Source organism: Pteropus vampyrus, unplaced genomic scaffold (assembly GCF_000151845.1).
Source record: "Pteropus vampyrus isolate Shadow unplaced genomic scaffold, Pvam_2.0 Scaffold135, whole genome shotgun sequence".
Taxonomy (NCBI): Eukaryota; Metazoa; Chordata; class Mammalia; order Chiroptera; family Pteropodidae; genus Pteropus; species Pteropus vampyrus.
Genome location: NW_011888916.1, coordinates 4,746,253 through 4,765,692, shown reverse-complemented (window position 1 = coordinate 4,765,692; position 19,440 = coordinate 4,746,253). Strand labels below are relative to the sequence as shown.

General features: G+C 37.2%; 1 protein-coding gene and 1 pseudogene across 2 annotated transcripts in view; one reads left to right on the top strand and one right to left on the bottom strand.

The window, feature by feature from the left end:
* The window catches only part of AGBL4 (ATP/GTP binding protein like 4), a 1,052,851-nt gene that overhangs the window by 444,547 nt on the left and 588,864 nt on the right, over window positions 1–19,440 (top strand). The gene's annotated exons all lie outside the window — the stretch shown is intronic.
* LOC111744481 lies at window positions 16,663–16,781 on the bottom strand (annotated as a pseudogene).

Below are 19,440 nucleotides of genomic sequence, written 5' to 3'. Positions count from 1 at the left end.
GTATTTTACATGTATTTATTGTATACTTAGTATGTATCAAGCACTGTTATTGGTGCACAGAATAAAATGATGAGAAAAAATAAATGTTTCTGCTACTATGAAATTTACAGTTTAATATGGGGATAAATATTATTTGAATAATCATAAAATCAAATTTTTAAAAATCACAAAAAATGTAAAATTCTACAATTTAATAAGTACTATAAAGGCAACATATATATTTCAAAGATAGAATTTGAATTTAAGGAAGAGCTTAGTGACTAAGAGCAGTGTTTGGGAAAGATCGTTAAGTGTTTGTTTAGGGGATAAAGTAGAAGATGGCACTAGTCTCAGATACAGGTAAAAGGTTAAGCAGTATGGGAGGAGAGGCAGATTTGAGGTGAGGAAAAACAGTAATGTGCCCATTTTTATACAAAATCCTGTGGGACATCCGGATAGAAGAGCCGACCTGTCTGTTGGACATATAAATGTCTCTGGAACTCAGGGGAGATATCAAGGAAGGAGATTGAGATTTCATGTTGTCCCTAAGACATGGGTGATGGTTCAAGCCACCTCCAGAAATGCAACATAATGTAGGAAGAGATCCCTCTTGCCTTTCATGGCAGCTCCAGCAGACATAGGCACAGATCAGATCATTAAATATTCAACAGGGTTTGCAACAGATAAAAACAATTTTGTCAAATTTTCCTAAATATTAACAATTTATGCATCTTAATCCTTTCATTATCATAAACATTTATTCAAGTTGAGTATTAAACATTTTCTGATTTGTGAAGATTTTGGTATTTTGTTTTGTTTTGCATCTTATCTCACTACGTATTAAGGCTGGAAATGTAGATAAATTGAAAATATTTGGTGCTAACAGACTGCTTTGCCTACTTTGGCATTGCCTGAAGGTTCAGAAAAGGAAAGATTATGGACTTTGTTAACAGATGGACCTGGGATTCATTTCTAGCTCTCCTACTTTCTAGCTATGACAGAGGAGTTGCTTAATCTTTCTAAGCCTTGGTTTTCTCATCTCTAAACTGCAGTTAAGGTTATCTTGAGAATTAAAAAGAGATAACATAAAACACTCAATATAGTGCTTAGCACTTAGGAAGTACTCAGTAAATGCCCATTTCCCATGAATTCAGTTCTTAAGGTGATTGATCTTTTTTCACTAATCCTTTCATCACTGTCTGTCAGAGACCACTGGCCCTGGATTGGCTGGGAGCAAGCTGTAGGAGAGTCAAATATGATTCCTGGTGGCCACTAGCCCTCATAGCCCCAAGGAGATGGAGCATTTGTCTGGGCTCACGCAATTATCCATGAGAATTCAGTCTGTTTCTGTTATAGATGGCCCACGCTATGGTTTGCTTACTGAAAATGAACTCCCAATTAACCAAATCCCGTGAGCTGTGCCAATGTGAGTATGATATACCAAAGTCAATTTGGCAGCTTCTCTAATTTTACCCCACCAGGACATCCTATCCTCATTAAGGTAAGTGGGGTCAGTTTGAAGCAGTCCCTCTTCGGGACTAGTGGAAGTCTATGATTAATCTGCCTGACTGGAAGCCTTCTCTGCCCCTAGTTCTATAGTATTTTGTCCTGGCCATCGGTGGAGCAAGCAAAGTAGCATATATCTTTGCAGTTGTGGCTCTTTCCTTTTTGAAGAATGGAGTATCGAATAAAATATTCTATAACATACAGAATAACATTTCTGTTTTTTCATTGTCAGTTCAGTTCCACAGATTTTTTTTATTGTAATATATGGAATAGATAAAGCCTATGATTTTGAGGAATTTACAGTTTAGTAGGCAGGAAAGAAACTTAAATGATTCCAATATTTAAGGCAGGATTTGTGCCTAAGGATTCTTCTTTGTATTCCTCCTGGTACCCAGTGGCTTGCACGTAGCTGGTGCCCAGTAAATTCTGGTTGGTCGAATGAATAAATGAGTGAATGAAAGGAGTCAAAAATTTAGGGTTTTCCTAAATTTTCTGTAGTTAGCATATTTGGCATCATCTGACTGTTTTTTTTTTCCTTTTCATAACTTTTCCTCTATCTTTTCTTAGATATTACACAAATAGGTATATGCACACATACAAATATGCATTGGTACATGGGAACACAACCACATGTACACTCATATATGTATGCTCTGTGAATGACGGATCTGTTTCAAAGGAACTTGGTTAAAAGCTTCAGTAGTACAATTTTCTACCACTCCATCCTACCCCAACCTCCTCCTCCTACTCCTGTGCTAAGCGAACCCCTTTTGGACCATGATCTTCCCCCCAACCCCAGAGGAGAGACTGTGTCTGAATCATCTCTACCTCCAGTGTCCAGCACATGGTCTACCACAGAGCCTGCCCTGTGTCAGTTTGGTCGCACAGGAGAGAGGAATTGAGATTTTTGGTAGCGTTGAACTCCTGGGTGATGTGAATGGAACTTTGGTGTACTTAGCCCAGATGTGTGAGCTTTTGAACATCTTTTCCATTTTTCCATTTCTCCAAATTCTCTTCTGTTTGCTTACTGATGGCTAATGTCCCTTGAATGACTACATATCTACCTTTTAAAAATAAACTTCCAAGTGAAACATAAATCTATTGCTGACACCTCCTAAATGTCATAAGGAGGTGTCAGCAATAGATTTATGTTACCTTAATAATATTTTCTGAACATTCTATGTGCAAAGCATCTTTGATCCTCACAATTGGTCTTTGGTAGAACAGCACAAAATATTCCTGTTTTACAGATATGAAAGGTGAGATTAATAAAAGTTAAACGAAACTCAGGGCCACACGATGATTTAATGGCAGAGCCTCTATTAGAGGTAGAAAAAGACTATCTAGTAATCAGACTAGTGGAAGGGCAGAGAATTAAGGATTTGTTAAAACTCAAGACAGAATTTTCCAATTTGTCAGTTTTTTATAAGTTTCCCTAGTCAATAAGGAACTTTTGATAAGTTTCCTTGGCTAGCTTCTCACTTAGTTTCAGGAAACACTAATTCTCATTTTTAAACACAAAGTTCTAACACACCAATGAGTTCTCGGCAAAATCATGAGATAACATAGAATTTTTGTGGCATCCTTACTGCTCCACACTACAGTATTCCTCTTTGGGTCTGTATCTTGACCCGGCTCCTCCAAATCTGGTCCTCTGGCTCTGACCAAGCTGTTTAAAGTATCATCATTTTCATTTTCATTGCTTTGCTTACTCTCTACAATCATCATCATCAGTAGCATACACTGCTGTCAGAATCAATGGGCAGATATCAAAGTGAAAGAGGAAGAATGGGAAGGACTGGTCAATAACTGATATAACAATGCCTAAAAATATTTCAGCTAATAAGGAGTACTAACGACCTATTCAGGAGTACTCAATGAGTGACAGCAAGAATCCAGAGATGGCTTCATGGGCATGGTACCTATGCAGTCTCACGGGCTGTACACTTAGAAGAGTGCCATGCTTGGTTTAATGCCTTGTTCTTGCTCTCTGGAAATTCTTAATAATTTTGAACAAGAGGCCTACATTTTTATTTCATACTAGGCTTCACAAACTATGTAGTCAGTTCTGTAAGAAAGCATTTCAAAGGCAAAATAGAGCATAAGAGAAATAAAACAAAACAGCTGAAAAGGAGCTGAAGTTAAAGAATGACTACCCCTATATAAACTTTTACTTTTGCCAGAGGGCTTTCCCATGCATATACCTGTGTGGGAGCCTTAGAATATCCAGGGAAACAGCAGGACAAAACCATGACTGTTATCCTCACCCATACTTGTACCAGGTTGTTTTGGACTATTTTTCTGCTATACAGTTGGCTTTCACTGTCTTCACACTTTATCTAGGAACACTGCAAAAAATGACCTTACAAAAAAAGTTATGTGTGTTTGCTCTTAGGGACTTTACTGAGATCACTGTTCATGACATCTATCAATTTCCCTGCATAGAGCCTGACATGAGCTCATTTGAAATAAATTTTTTTCTTCCTTAGATGAGTTACGGTAAGTTTTATACACAGAGTATGCAAGTCATTGTTTTGGCTATGACTGTCAGAAAACTCTTAGCCAAGTTCATGACTTAACAATATCTTCTGTTTGGGCACTTACGGCTTATACAATTGTGCTCTGATTCCCTTGCCTCAAGCTTTGACTTGTTTTCTTAATCTTGGTTTTTATATTGTGTTCTTTTATTTTTACAATATTATGGTTTATATTTATTTAGGTTACCTCAAATCCTTTGTGGAATAAAGTGGGGCATAAAATTATAGTGCACACATACAGACATACATATTATGGGTGTTGTGTCAAGTATTGTTTATATAGCCAAAAGGAAAAGCCAAAGATGTAAATTTTGGGGAATAGAACTGGCTACTAGGTTAAAGAATATTTATGGTCGACAGTGTCGTTCTTCCAGTTACACTTCTTGGAGAGGCTTTAATTATCCTTTAGGAAGAGCAGTCCTGCTTGCTGAGTCTGGACCAGAGCTAGACGGTGAAAAAGAGCATTACCTAAAACTCAAGGTTTAAGAATTCCAACCCTGATCCTTTTACTCACTTGCTCTGGATTATTGGGTTAAAGACTTTATCTGGGTCTTAGCTTCCAATATCTCTAAAAAAGAAAACAAATGAATGTTAATATGCATGCATTGTACAACAATTTAATAAGGTTTATATTGATTTATCAACTTTTCAGGGAAGAAAAGAGATACTATGTTGATTGTAAAACACAACTTCATTTCAAAGAAATATAAAATATAAAAAATATATTTTTAAATGAAGTTACTTTCCTCACAAGGTTTTTCTTCGGATCATAAATAAGATACTTAAATAAAAAATGTGGATTGTAAATGGTAAAATGCTGCCAAAATATAGAGAATATTATTCAAGGGAAAGGGTATATAGTATTGATAATGCATTCTTCTCTTTTTCTAAATTCTACATTTTAAGTTTACCTTTTGAAGAAATTTAATCTTTCCTTTTAAAGATCTGTCTTGGGGATAGTAAGCCACTTAAGTGAATGAAATGTAGAGAGTGCCATCTTATAGTTCTCTTTGAGCTTGTACTTTTCAGCAGTCAGAAGAATTCAGTAAGGACTTGGGTGTCTCTCAAGACACTGAGCACTCTGTCACCTCTAGAGGATGTTGAAGAGAGAATCCTATCACTGCAGAGAGTTGCATATGACAATTAGACTCACTTGAAATGCTTTTTTTTTTTTTTTTTGCTTTGAAACAAAACTCTTTTATGAAGCCAGCATGGTTGTCCTTTATGATTTACAGCACACTGAAGCCCCTTTAGAACTGAATACACTGTGGGGAGAGATCTCTAAATGCATTTCTAGACCCTTCCCCAAGTACGTGTTAACAGTTAATTTACCTAACATCTTGTTCCTGACTGTGAGCTTCTGGAGGTCAGGAAATAGTGTTTTCTTTCTGCTTCTTATGTTTAGTTTAGGCTTAGACTTAGCAGACAAGGGAACCCTGGTGAATTCTTAGTAATTAGTTGAAAAAAACTACAGTTTGTGATGGGTCAAGTTCTCCACAACATGCTTTCCATTTATTTAATGTTCATAGCATAGCGAACCTACAGCATAGGTAACATTTTTTTTTTTTTTTTTAAGATAAAGAAACAAAGTCTCTGAGGAGTTGAAATTAGAGGAGTTGAGATGAAAAACTACATCTTTGTGGCTACTAAAGCCAGTTCTGAGGAGAGCTGCAGAGTAGGAGGGAAGAATGTTATTGGGGTACCAGGGCATATTCCTGAAGATAGGTTGGCTCTATTCTGAGAAAAACCCCTGGATGTCATGGTGGCCAATATGGTGGGCAAAAGGGGGAAGAAAAGTAATGTTTATTGAGCACATACTCTATGCTAAGACTTGTGTTAAACTCTGTTATTTATATATATATATATATATATATATATATATATATATATATATATATACTTATATATATATTTATATACTTGCTAACCTCTGTTATATATATATATATATATATATATATATATATATATATAACAGAGGTTAGCAAGTATATAAATATATCAGAGGTTAGCAAGTTCTACCGAGGAAGAACTTGGATCTCAAAGAGGTTTAGTAAGCCAGGTAGCTGGCAAGTACTATACCTAGGATGTAAAGTCTTTATGATGACAAAGTCCATGCTCATTCTACTACATAATGATGGAAAAGGATTGGAGAAACAGGGAAACAACTCACATAGGCAGGAATGAACAGCAAAAACAAGAGAGAACAAGATAGCATAATTTAATTTTTGAGATATTCATCTTTTTGATTTCCAAGTTCCAGTTCATTTCACCCCTAAGAACAATGGGTTCTGGATATTAAGACCAAAGCCTGTAGCTATTTGAGAATGTATCTGAGATGTTGTAATCAAGGTGACCTTCCTACAGTTTAATTTAAAAGAGAACCAGTGAACGTTAATAGTTATATGTGGGCCAGATATTTATTATCTAGTTAAGTTTCTTTCTGTGTGTCTGAAAAAGAAAAAAAACTACTAAACATTTTGAAACTACTCTTAGATTATGAGACAAGATGCTTTTTTCTTTCTTACCTAAACAGAAATAAATAATTGCATAGGATTTCAAAGAAAAGTGAGAGAGTCTTGTTAGATCAGCCAATGGAAAGCAACCCAAATGTCTTGCTTATCACTGTGTCAGAGGAGCATTTCTGGAATCTTTGACAGCCAAGCTTTCCTGCTGATTGAATGACCCCCAAGAAAGTGATCAACAGGGAGTGAATTAAATGCATCTCCCAGAAAATAACTGTTTGTTTAGTGCAGTCACTTATACCAGCTCTGCTGGGAACAGTAAATGTGGGAAGTTTTCTTTTATGTTTATATTGAACCTGTTCCTAAATTCACAATGTAGGAATCATTTGTCCGGGTAAGCCTCACATGGGGCATACATTTTATATATATATATATCTATATATTTATATATATTTATATATATATAGATATATAGATATATATCTATATATCTCTATCTATCATCTATCTATCATCTATCTATCATCTATCTATCTATCTATCTATCTATCTATCTATCTATCTATCTATCTATCTATCATCTATCATTTATCTATCTATCTTATTTTCCATCACTTTCTTGGCAGCTCTCTTGAGTATCATGGCTCAAGGTAAAGCCACGGCAAAACCCAGAGCTTCTAACATCTCCCCTGATGTTGATTTGTTGTATGACCTTGGCAAAGTCACTTCTATCTCAACTCATCAACCTTGAAAAGAGAATCATTTAGGAACATTATTCATACTAAGGCCTTCAACATGGAACAGGAGATTGAGTCTCTAGGGGCTGTTCTTCGGGGCTGTGGCAAGAGATGAAACTGAGAAGGTTGATTGCATTTTGTGTCATGGGATGAATTTTGTCAAGAGGCCTGTCCTATCTTTATTTTTGTTGTTTCCCTTTCAATAGCAAAGGCTGAGATTGTATAGGTGTTATACAAGGAGGAAAATAAGTGCCTCCCAGTAACTTAGAACAAATGGAAATTGGATTTTTCTGAAGTAAAAGTTAACACAAACTGTTTGGAGGAGAGATATGGAAAAATCATCTTTAAAAATGCTTTCATATCCATAAAACTAACTGGTAACTAATATAGTTAAAGAAGAATGTGTTTAGGCATAGTGGGTGACAATCCTGTGTGTCCTAGAAAAGGGAGTTGTACAATATCTCTGGGTGGGCCTCTGATAGGAAACTCTGACCCGAGTCCTCCTGTGGTATAAACCTGGTTTAGGAGCCATCCATGAGGGGTAATGGAGAGGCCACTGTAATGTGAAGGTTTCAGTGAGGAAATAAAACTCAATCTAAGGGATCAGTTTTGAATCATCACTTTGTGGCTAGTATTAAGGGACGAGCTGATAGGGAGATGTTATAAGATAGTATAAGGACATCTGACTAGCAAAAATGACTGGAACCCAAAAGATCTTGGCTAGAGCCAGCCTCTTTCCCTGTCTAGCTATGTAACTTTGGGTGAGCCACCACCTCTCTGACACTCAGTTTACTGACTACATGCCCAGCCTCACATTTATCACACTCTATCCCATTTTGCACTTTATCCTTCTAAATTGCTGGACTGCTTTTGTAAACGCCATCTTTTTGCCTATGCCGCCTCCCCTGCCAACAACTTAGTGTGCCACCTAAGCTCTTTCTCTTTCTCTTCATCATCTGGATTCCTGGTGCCTTCTAAGGTTAAGTCCACATTTACTAGTTTCTTGGTCACTGAACCTGACTGTTCCTGCCAGCTGCCTCTAAATCTGCTAAATCTGCCTCCTCAGTTTTGATCCTAGAAATCAGGAGGGGCTTCTGAGACCCCAGAATGCCTCGGGCAAGTGATTGCTTAATTTCTCATTTTTTTTTACCAGATAGCTGGAAGGATGTCATTTGAAGGAGAAAATATATGTAAATAGTTTCAGAGGGTAGGAATAGTATCAATAGGAGGAAATGATAGATAGATATTGTTTGACATTCCTAATAGTTAATATTGTTAAAGAATGATTGTATTACTATATAAGGCAGTGAACTCCTATCACAAAAGTTATTCAATCAGAGAGTGAATGACTCCTGATAACAGAAAGGAGATTTTTGCCCTAGTAGGAAGATTCGGTTAAATGGCCTTAAAATGTCTTCCAACACTGATATTCTGTGTTTTTATGAGTACGTTAGAAAGTGACAAATGATAGGACCAGAAACTGTAATACATTCTCCAAACATGAAGCAGACAATTTCAGAAGTGTGTCAATGTTAACACATTCAACCAAAGATTATTAAGCATGCATTCGTTTATTTATGTATTCATACAGTCACCTTTTATTGAGTGCATATTATGTTCCAAGCACAGTAGTACACACTGGGGATTTAAGAGAAATACGATGCATTCCCAGCCACCAAAAGAGTGTAGGCCAGTGATAAAGACACATATGTAAACAAATGATTATAATACAGTGTGCTCAGTGCTATAAAGGAAGGGTAAATCAAGTGTGACCAGAGCATAAATGAAAGAAATCTTCTTGCGTAGGTTGGTGATAGCTTCAGAGAGGAGTTGGATCTTGAAGCATGAGAGGGTTTAGCAGGATAAAAAATGGAAACTGGTCATGGATTTTCCAGGCAGAATAACAGCTTTAGCAAAGGCATTGGGATGTAAAAGAGCAAAGTACGTCTGGGAAAAATAAGAGAAGAAGATAAATGGGGTGAAGAAAAGGAAAGGCAGGCCATGACGCTAAAAGCGGGAAGGCAAGATTCTGCCAAAAGGTTTTAAACACATGACTTGGCTTAATATTTAGATTATAAATTATGTGGCCTACACAAAGAAGACACTAAGAAATGGTAGTTCCCTCTCTCTCTTTTTCCTGTGCATGGATGTCCAGATGGGTTAGAGAAGGGACCAAAGGCTTTTCATTACTGTCCAAGGTCTGACCAAGGTACATGCTTGCTTACCTGACCTTTAATCAAGCATGTTTCACCCTGGCTCTCTAGTTGTCAACACTGCAGAACCCTGTTGGAAGACATGTTGTGTCAGAGGAGCTTACAAGTGAAGGACTCATTTCCAATGAATGGACTAAGGATCCAAGGTTATTGCAGATGGGTCTCAAATTCAAATATGGCTGTTCACTCACTGTACATGGACCGATAGTGTATCACACAAAGGTATGGATTCAAGTAGACATTGTTGCTGTTATGATGAATAAAATGTAAATTCCTTCAAAAACTTCACTGAATTCATTGTAACTTTTGCCGTTGCATAGTTCTTGAGTAAAAAATACAAATATTATTGTATGAAAGTTTGAGGATAGTTTTAACATTAAACAGTTTCTCATCTTTGCAAAAATAGGCAAATAGTGGTCTAATTGGAAGGACCTTAAGTTCAAACCCCGACTTTGCCACTCAGCCTTGCACTTTCTACATTGCATTGTAATTTACTGTTAGTCTGAGTGTCTCCTCCATTGTGGGCCTCTCAGAGTCAGATACGGTCAGAAATCTTATTTATCTCTATGCCTCCAGAACCTAGAATTGGCAGTGGCAAACTTATAGAACTTGATATGTGCCTATAGATCTCAAATGCTTTGTACTGAATCTACTAGCCATATGACCTTAGGCAAATTATGTAAGCTCCCTGAACCTTAGTTTCTTCACAATAAATGTGAGATAATAACACATTATGTTGAAGCATTATTGTGAGAATGTAGGGTATGTATATGTATGTATATGTATATGTATATGTATATGTATACGTATATGTATATGTATATGTATATGTATATATATATGTATAATAGGACCTAGCACAGAGTCTGACAACTTCCAGATGCTCAAAACTGTTGCTATTTTCCCTTTCTCTTCTCATCCTTAGTATTTGATCACGGGTGATTGTGATTTTTAAATCACAAGTTACATTTGCAAGTCACATTTGCACTTTTAAATCACTATTAATGAAATAATGAATTAGAAGTTTGGAGTGGGAGGAAGAAAAAGTTGGGGAAGAAAGGTGAAGAGATCATTGACGATGGCCACAGGGAGGCAAGTTAAAGGACTAGTTCGTAATACAGGTAAGAGGTGATGAAGGGTGAACAAAAGTAGTAGAGGTGAAGATGAAGAAGAAGAGGAGATAAAATCCAGAAAAAGTAATATTTTGGGGTAATTCTTTTTTAGAACAGTGCTTTATGGCAGTGGATTATCTTTTATATGGTTTATTCAAGGAACACGTTGTGTCTGTGCTGGGAAAAGAGGGAGACACACCTCTTTGAAGAGTGTAGAGCGATGGTTTCTTTCTTGAAATTAGATACAGAGAGCGCTTCTGAAGAAAAGTGCAGAAGTTACCCAGTAGAAAGGGCCAGAGACACCACAAACTCCTGAACTATAGGGAAATGAATCCTGAGGATGTTTAGGGATCCCAGCAGGGCTTTGGTGGTTTACATACCATCTAATGCACTTAGTTATAGAAGTACTGTCAACCAGAAGAAAAAGAAAACAATCCAAAAAACAAAAAAGATCCTGTTCACTCTACAGTTTATCTTTGTGGGATTTTAACTCCTGTTGCCCATATAATGGAGACTACCAAACCTGCAACTGATAGTGACCATCTGATATGTGCAGGAAGAATATGGATAAGCTGCTGAAAGGGCTTATCCTGGATTGGGTGCCCCTTCACCCAGCCCAGGCCTACACACCCCTACCTTTGTTTTCTGTTTCACATCTCCATTTGAAAAGTGATTTTGAAAAGTCACATGCAAACTGATCAATCATGCAAACAAGGCAAAACTCCCACAGAGCACATGAGGAATAGAACAAAGATTATTTTTGTCTGTATAGTTAGGATTTGCATATGCTGGAATATTTCTGACAGGTTCCTTGTGGCTCTCCTGAGAGAAAAATAATTCGTAAATCTACATATAAGTAGAAGATGAGGGAAGTACAATGGAGAAAAATAGAGTGAAGTTCTTTACTTTCTCAAGTTTCTATTACAACAGTTATGTGACACTTAAGTTACAAAATGGCAGTGAATGATGGTACTTCTTGCTGATAACTTCAGACAAATGAGAAAAGAATGATGCCCATTGTCTTGATAGAAGAGGTTGAAAATCACTTTTTCCGAACCTTCAAAACTGTTTCAACAACAATTATATTTGATACTGCCTTTATCCATTCTATACTCCTTCAATCTCAAGTCTTTCAGATCAAGACCCTATGCCAATCTTTTTTCTAAACATGACGCTTATTACTAGTCTCAGACTACTAGCAGATGGTGTCTAAATTTAATCTTGCCGCTATAAACATAGTCCTCGGTGTCTGGGCATGAGAGTAAGTGGGGAACCTCAGCAATTTGCATGCTCTTGGAGAACCTTTCTCTACCACAAGAAGCTGGACTTCTGCCTCAGTTTCAGTCTCCAGCACTCTCGTCACCGGGACCGGATAAGACTAGTGCTCGAGCCTGAATCCCAACTTGCTTGAAGTGAGTTCTGGCACTGACCTCAAGTCAGTCCCATCTCCTAGAGAAGCAGAATCCTCTCTCTGTACTGCCCTGCAGGATCTTTACTGCCTGATTGATTTCAGCCTCACTTGCTGCTTGGCTCCCATGTCTATGCCATTCACTTGCCATACTGTGTCCCTGGTACAAAATTCTACCTCAGTTACCCTGGCCCCACCTTAGTATTGTGCATTGGATGGTAAATAGGTAATTGGATTATTCTCCAACATCTATTTCTTCTGTTCCTTGTCTCCTCCCACCCTCACTGGCCAGCATCAGCAAAGTTCTTTCCCAAATTATGAATCCTACCATGGGCCAAAAATCCTGGACATACCCTCATCACCATAATTTCACACACTATATTAAACCTGTTTAAGTGTTTGTCTCCTCAACTAGTCTTGAACTTTGAATAGGGAGTTTTAATTATTTCTGTGCTTCCAGGAAAAAATAGGAGATTAATACATGATTATTAAACTGAGTTGAATTTAGATGCTTGATTAACGATGTTTTGTGTAAAAGTAAATGAAACCTAAGCTCTCGAGGGCTCACATCCAGGCTTAGGACACAGAACCTGTCTCCTGTGGTTGCCTGCATTAGATGATTAGAGCTTTTTGTGTCTGATCTGGAGGGAACACCTCAGGATGCAGAGCTAGAGAGATCTTTGTGGACTGCAGAAGACAGAGAGACCTTTCTAAGGAGGTGTGAATAGTGATTTGTCCAGATCTAAAACCTCTTAATTCACTCAGAGCTCTGAGGTGCTTGAGTTTCTGAGATACATCTCGGAAAGCCACATTAATCAGTCAGTATTACTGTACCCACCAAGGAAACTAGCCTGCAGTTCATGTGGATATGAAGAGACATGTTTGATACCCATTTTGTACAGCTTGCCAATAATTGTACTAATTATCACATTGCAGTACTGGTAGTAATCGTCACATTGTATTTTATCTGTTTAACTTCTCCACTACTAGGAGCCAGAGACAGTGTTCAGCATAGAAAAAAAAAATAGTATATTGTAAGAATTTGAAAGAATGAGTGATGTTCACACATTAATGATAAATGTAAGGTCTGGAAAAAAATGAGACTGTATCCTTTATTTATAAAATGATAGAAAAACCATTAAAAATAAATGCTTTTGTTATCCCTTGTTTTAAAAATGGAGCCCTACTGGAAACATGAATAAATAAAGAAAAAATACTAACCTTACAATTAACGTAGTTGCTATGAATTAATAGAAAAATCAATTAGTTCCCTAGCCACTGAAGACTAATGTGATAATTTACATAGTTCTTATTGTCAGAGAGGAAGAAACATACTAATTTCTTAAAGAGCAAGTTTTTTGTTTTTGTTTTTTGTTTTTTGTTTTTACCTAGCAGAAATTTCTCATTTAAGATTTCCTATGGGGGCCAAATTAAGCAACATAATTGTTACCTCCAAGAGCCAACTTTGGCAGAAACAAGGGTGAGTGGTCGTCAGTAATATGAGAATATTGTGGACCATCTCTGAACTATCAGGTTTCTATAATGAGGATTTGTTCTCCTTGTCTTGATTTAGTTTGCAATAAAGTAATTAAGGGTTTTCCTTAACACTTTTAGCTTTCCTGTCTAAGGGCTAGCAGCTTGTTCAAACATTTGGTTTTAGTTGGCAGCCATCTGAAAGTTGTCTATTCTATATTCTGGATGGCCAATATAATTTCTCAAAGATTGAATGCTAGAATTGGCAACGTCAATGTTAAATTCAACTATAGACTGTCTAAGCTGGTGTAATAACTTCTCCAAAGGCCACTTGTTTATGAAACTTATCTGTCGATATGCCTTAGCTTTGCTGAATGGCAACTAGTAGGACAGATCTAGAATAAGGATGACTTCCATATCTAGTGCAGAGATCAGAGTATTAATTGTCAGCCTCTCTTTTGCATTATTTATCCAAGATGGATATATTAGATCACATTAAGAAAAAAATTTCCTCTTCCTGATCCCTAATGTAATTTTCTCTGAGCTGCTTTATGTCTATAACTCAACTGTGATTGGAGAAAAGACCATGACTTGGAGACAGATTTGTTTCCATGTTCGGATTACATCACTTACTAGGGAAGTCAATAAAATTCATTGAATCTTACTTTCACCATTGATAAAATGGGGATCAAACTAGCTACTTTGTAGGTTTCTTGTAATGATTAAGAGACATAAGACATGGAAAGCTCCTAGCAGGGCCTGGCATAGTAGTCATGTAACAAATGGTAGCTGCCAGGATGATGATGATGATGGTGGTGGCCATGATGATGATGATGATGATGATATATAAAACCAGGTATTCTAAATCTACTTCAAATGGTTTTTGTGAGACAACAGCTTTGAAAACTGTAAAATGCTATGTAAGTATAAGGTATTATTTAAATTGCTACATCTATGTTCATAGAGCAGTTCTTAAATACTTCTATTGTAATAGTTATCACATTACATAATAGTTAACTATTTACTATCTGTCTCCCTCACTACATTGACAGATTCTCCCATGGGGGACTGTGTTATATATGATCAATAAGCGTTTGATGAATAAGGAATGAAGATTAATGTTTCCCTTGAAATAGCAGCAGCAATAACAACAACTACTACTTTTAATACTCTTTGTTCAATTTTTCTAGTTACCAAGAATCATGCCAAGCATTTTCATGTATAATATTGAATTTTCATCAAAACCCTGTAATATGAATGTTGTTATCCCTGTTTTATAGATAAAATAAGCACAGAGTTATGATCTTGTAGACACAACTGATTGACATAATTTCCCTCACAACCTTTTTATTTCTTATGGCTTCTGTCAAAAGTAAATTTTAATCTATTCTTTCTCTTGGTTCCGCAAAATTCTGAAATTCTGGGTTGATTGTAGATGAATAAGAACTGTCTTTCTAACTCGACTGCATGTTTCTATAATCGAAATATTTTTTTCAACGCAAATGGAAAATAAGAGAGACATTTCGAAAAGAGTATAATCATCCTCTGACAGCAATAGAAGGACTACTAATAAAAACATGGACATTTTTAAAGCAATTACATGGATTAGAATGAATGTTGTTTTCCATCCCTGAGAGACATTTTGTCTTCGTGTTGGGGATGCACCAGGGCCATAAGCAGGACACCATCTGACAGGGTATTTTGAAATAATAGGTGGAAAATTCATTTTCTACAGAGGAAAGGGCAACATCTGGAAGAAAAAGAATATTATGTTGCTACTTCCAGAGCCCTATTAGAAACAAAGAGTGTAAAATAGCATTTCCAGAGTGGAAAAGCAATATACTTTCAAATAACTTTAGCAAGGGAGGGCCGAAGCAAAGGAAAGAGTAGAATTATATCAGGTAGGCTTTATAGCAGGGCTAGGTAGAATCTATTTGTTTAGAGGATTTTCTGGGTCCACCTCATGTTCAGTATTTGCGGCAGTTCCTCCAAAGATATTTCATGAGGGAAGGGGTAGCATTTATATTCTTTAAGCCAGAGTCAACAATATGACTTTTTGCCCATGATTTTGGGGGAGATTTAAAATGATTAATGCATCTTCAAGTAGTTAGGAATGGGGGGCTTTCTAAAATATTTTATCTTTATCTAATAAGGTCTCCTGAGAATACATAAGCTTATTAAGGCATATAGAAAATTTTGATGTGGTTTATTAAAAACACATTTACACAAATTTTCAAAATCTGCTGCTATTGTTTGTGGAGGCTGTGAGATAGAGGCCTCTTTTGGAATGTGTATGGAAATGGGATATATAAAATCCTCTGGTTAATAAAGCAAGTGACTTATGCTCCTCTGATTATAGTGGAGCAATCATAGGCTTTAGAATCAGGTTTGTGATCAAAATCTGGTACAATTTAGTAGCTCATTACCTTCAGCAGATATTTCACTTTGTTCACACATAAATTGGGGATAACAATATCTAATACTAGAGACTTTTTAAAAAACAGATTAAATGAGATAATATATGCACAATGATGCTAAGTATAGGGGTCTGGAAATGATCAATACTCCACAAAAAAATGGCTTAATCTAGTCAGCTAGCTGGCACAGCATGGATGATGATCTGGGAAAAAATGCTATCTGGAAACCTGTGGGTGAATGTGCTCTCTTTGCACAAATATGACCCTCTATTCAACATTTCTCTTTTTCATTCCCTCCTGGACATAAATGGAGGTCACTTTTTGCATAACAGCTATTTACTGAGCACATTCTATATTTTAGGTCCTGAGAATACACACAGCAGTGATACACTGGGAATGCCAAGTACTCTCATGAAGTTTATTTTCTTACATGTACCAACCTTCTGACTGTTTTCCCTATTTTCAATTTCTCCCCCTCAAGTCTGTTAGTATGAGACTTGTTAGTATGAGCTATCCAAAACACAAATTGTATCATGTTGATCCTTTTCCAAAAGCCCAACCAGCGTTTTTTCTCCACCTGCAGAATTTAATTTTCTATTTGTAGACATGACAATCAAAGTCTTCATCAGCCATTCCCAGGTGACCACTTCTGTTTGATCTCTAACCAGTTCTCCGATCAATATCCTCACTGGGCAACCTGCCCTTCCTGATAGTGCCCTGTCAGTTGTCTTACCTTTGCAAATTACTAATTACCAGACTGGGCTAAGCTTTGCTGTTGTCTTAACACAATGTCTTTTTTTTTTTTTTTTTTTTAATGCCTACAGCACCTGGTCTTCGTAGGTGGTCTCCTATCTAAGTACTAACCAGGCCCGACCCTGCTTAGCTTCCAAGATCAGACAAGATCAGGCATGTTCAGGGTGGCTTGGCCTTAAACACACAATGTCCTTTTTAACATGTCCATTATTAAATATCCTTTGCTATATCAATAGAAACAGAATGTCAAGAATGAGGGAGAGGAAGTTCCTGTTCTACTCTTTCCCCACTAGTATCCACATCTGGGCCCTTCATTGTATACTTGATATTGACAGAGGTCCAGCAGAGTGGCCAGAATTGGGAGCAAAAATATTTCCTTTAACCAAAATATAGTTCAGGAAGAAAATTAAATCTGGATAGAAAGTTACCATTTCATTTGTATCATCTCTTTGTTCCTTGACTTACAAAGATCTAAGTTTCATTTAAAACTCATTTACCTGATAGGATCTAAGATTGATATTATACACATTTCATTTCTTAATCAGATGAGAAATATCTAGAGTTAATTTCATAATTGTTCGAGTTGTTTGAAAAGATTAAAGTAATGGAAGATTTTAAATTACTGGATTATATGTGTTAGTAGTGCTGGATAAAATGGTTTCCAAGGTCTCAGGCAACTTTCCAAGGTCCCCGAGGCTGAGCACACTGCTTTGGTTTTTCAAATGCCCTGGCAGTCCTCCTACTAGGACTGTCTGCTTAGTTTTTCTACCCAGCATTGACTCACTTCCTGCTTCGGGTAGCGAAGATTCTCTTCATCTGGTTTTCTTAGAAAATAGCTTCAGGGTTGGGAGGTGTGTGCGTGTGTGTGAGTGAGTGTGTGTGCCTGCATACATGTGTGGGTCTAACAAGAGCTGAATTCTGACATATCGTGAATAAGTTTCTCTCCTTGGAAACCAGATCAGGCATGACCCTGTTCTGGGTTTCTTTGGACCAATTACATGAATTAATTTTACTTTTAATACTTAAACCAGCGGCCCTGTGGGGGAAAAAATGCACTGCTGTAAGATGAGAAAAGGAAGATCTCCTGGGGTGATGCCAAATTCCTGCCCCACAACCCCATGTTAGGCAGCAACCAAAAATGCATCTGCTCTGAGACAGGCATCATGTGTTCACAGAAGAGGCAGCTTGTCTTACAAAATCTGTCTTAAATTCCTTTAATTTCTAGCTCTTCAGTTACTGTTGTCTGAGAACTGTCTGCCAGGCTGGAGAAGGTGGGAGTGAGTAGGGTCATGGGGGAGCACTGCTGGTGTGGTGGGACTTCAGGTGTCAGCTGAGGCATCCGGAGGAGGTGACATCACCTACAAAAAGAATCAAAACTGTCAGATTTATTATTGAGAAGAAATAGATCGTTAGTGAGACATTGCAGCTCAGGGGGAAAAGCATGGGCTTTCATGTCAGAGAGATCTGTTTTGAAACCTGGCTCTACCACTTTCTACATGTATGATTTGAGACAAGGTACTATGTCTTTCCTAGCCTTAGTTTCCTCATCTGCAAAACTGAGCTAACACCAAAATCAACTCATAGGCAAAAGATAGTCTAAGATTTGAATAAATATCATCACTAGTAAGAAGCCATGGAACAAGCTACATGATCTAAAAATTATATCTATTATTATCATTAATTATAGTAGCAGTAAAATGAGAAGTAAGTTGGAAAAGAAAGGGTAATATACAGCGAAAGAAAATATCAAGAGGATGCAAGACAAAGACAGTGGCCAATAGTCAAGAGTAGGAAAGGGTAAGAAGAGACTCAGTGAATGGTGAGTATATGTGTAAGGTGGTTTCGTGTGTGTGTGGTTTTGGCTCTTTTTTGGAATGGGAGCATGGACTTAATGGAGCACCATCCTGGCTTTTGATCTCCTTCAAAGATGTATCATTTGCCTTTTGAGCTGCCTTTCCAGCTCTGTCTTGCCCGTCAATCAATTCTGCTAAGTTAATTGGTTATACAGCATGGGGTGAAAAGATTTGGATATTGCCATTCATAGACCCCACTCTAACTGGTTCAGCTACAATGGCCCGGTTACAGTCATCACCCCAAAGCCCAAATATTACAGCTCACCTCTACCCAGAGACTCCTGAAATCATTCCTAGTCATTTTTGCTTAATTGGGCCTCCTAGGATAATAATACCTGTAGGAACCATGCCAGATTTTTTTTTTCTCCTAGGAATAGTGCATTAATCCTGGGGTCATCAGTTCTGCAGGGACTGAAGAGGATAGGGAGGAAGCAATCCATGAAATTGGTTTGTTCCCCTAGTTCTTATTCCACCCACCTGGCTCTTGTTTCTTCCCTTTTCTTTTCAGCCAAAGTCTGATACTCAGAATGTTCTTTATAAAATGTTTACACATTGACCCCAGTTGTTTTTGGGGGGCTATTACTGTTCACATTTTTTCTACTCTTTCCAGAATGTACTGGCCTCCAGACCCATCCCCATCCTGATCATCTTTGCTGGACTTTTTGTCAGTGACAGGCTAGTAGTGTGGGACTCAGATATTGATGCCAAAGTTCTAAAGCCTACTCGTCGTGGCAAGGGTAGAGCAGAACTTTCAGTTCCTTCTTTCTAGATACTCTATTTCTATTAATGCAGCAAAATAATCTGTTTAAGGTAAGTACTAGGGAAAGGGTTGTCTTTGGGAAGAGCTGAAGCCTTAACTGCAGATATTTAAAAAAAAACGGATGTGGAAAAAAGAAGAGTCAAGAAAAGTAGGCAATAGAGGAAGTTTTAATAATAACAATCGTAATAACAATCATGATAATAATAATTGTAAGAGACCTTCCATTC